This window comes from Pteropus alecto, unplaced genomic scaffold, assembly GCF_000325575.1.
Source record: "Pteropus alecto unplaced genomic scaffold, ASM32557v1 scaffold8, whole genome shotgun sequence".
NCBI classification, from domain to species: Eukaryota; Metazoa; Chordata; class Mammalia; order Chiroptera; family Pteropodidae; genus Pteropus; species Pteropus alecto.
This window is the reverse complement of record NW_006494609.1, coordinates 13076149-13077156: the sequence shown is the minus strand read 5'-3', so window position 1 is coordinate 13077156 and position 1008 is coordinate 13076149. Positions and strand designations below refer to the sequence as shown.

The window sequence follows — 1008 nt, the reverse complement described above, 5'->3', positions numbered from 1 at the left end:
GCACCAACTTGGGAGCCAATAGACCCAGACCTCAATCATGCTTAAGCAAGCACTGAAAGCTTAAATTTCCTTGCTTGTACAATTGGGGATGGGATATTACCACTTACCTTCCAGTGTTTTCCTGAGGATTATCATGACCTAATGCATATACAACGGTTAAGCACAGTGCCTGGCCCAGAGTAAACACTCAAATTATAAACCACAAAATAATAAAGAGATAGAAGATGCATTACTGTCGGGAGGTAAGAGAAAGAACAGGAAAAAACAGATCTAAAAATAAAACTCAGTGAACCATGACAGAAGCAAATGCCAGAAAGCATCAAACATTCACATGCAAAATAATTCTGAAAAATGAAGATCAAGAGGGAGATAATGAAAATAGGAAAAACAATAAAAATAAGACCTCAACAGAGAAGACGCTAAACAATTTCAATACCCCATATTAGAAGGGGTTTTGCGGAAAAAGGTTGTATACAGAGCTTTTAATAGAAAGACGGTAACGAAAAGAAATAACTAGGGAATATCACAGTAGAAAAAGGTCTTTCCAAAGTCAAAAGTACGATGAGAAAAATGCACTCACTAAAATTTAATTAGCTGCAGACTCCAAATTCTATTAGGCAAACAACAGCAAAACAACTTACCAACATAAGCTCCTAATTCTTGCAATTTCCCCTTAATGGCACTCTGACGGGAAAAAAAGACAAACGTGTGAGAAAAACGGCCCTTGGAAAACAAACCTCCCCAGCGCTGAGGCAACTTTGCGGGTGCGCGCACCTCCTGCCCGCCTCCGCGCCGGTGGGGGCGGGGAAACGCCGCGGTCCCCTCCCCGATCCCTGCAGCCCCCTCCCCCGGTCGCCCCCCTCCAGCAGCGACCCGAGCGCGGCTCCCTGCGCAGCCGTGCAAGGCTCTCTTGGGCCCCCCACGTCTCCTTCCGTCTCCCCGCGACTGCCTATTCAGCCGCGGCCTCATCTGCCCACCGCGCTTACGAAGCCGCCAGGTCCGAGGCAG

The 1008-nt window shown here is 47.0% G+C and overlaps 1 protein-coding gene across 4 annotated transcripts in view; it reads right to left on the bottom strand.

Moving 5' to 3' along the window:
- ZC3H14 (zinc finger CCCH-type containing 14) overlaps positions 1–684 on the bottom strand; it is a 33019-nt gene extending 32335 nt beyond the window's left edge. For all 4 annotated transcript variants that reach the window (XM_006925510.3, XM_006925509.3, XM_006925511.3 and 1 more), the window contains exon 1: positions 642–684. The gene's annotated coding sequence lies outside the window, so the exon portion shown is untranslated. The remainder of the gene's footprint in view (positions 1–641) is intronic.
- Between the last annotated feature and the right edge of the window lie 324 nt (positions 685–1008).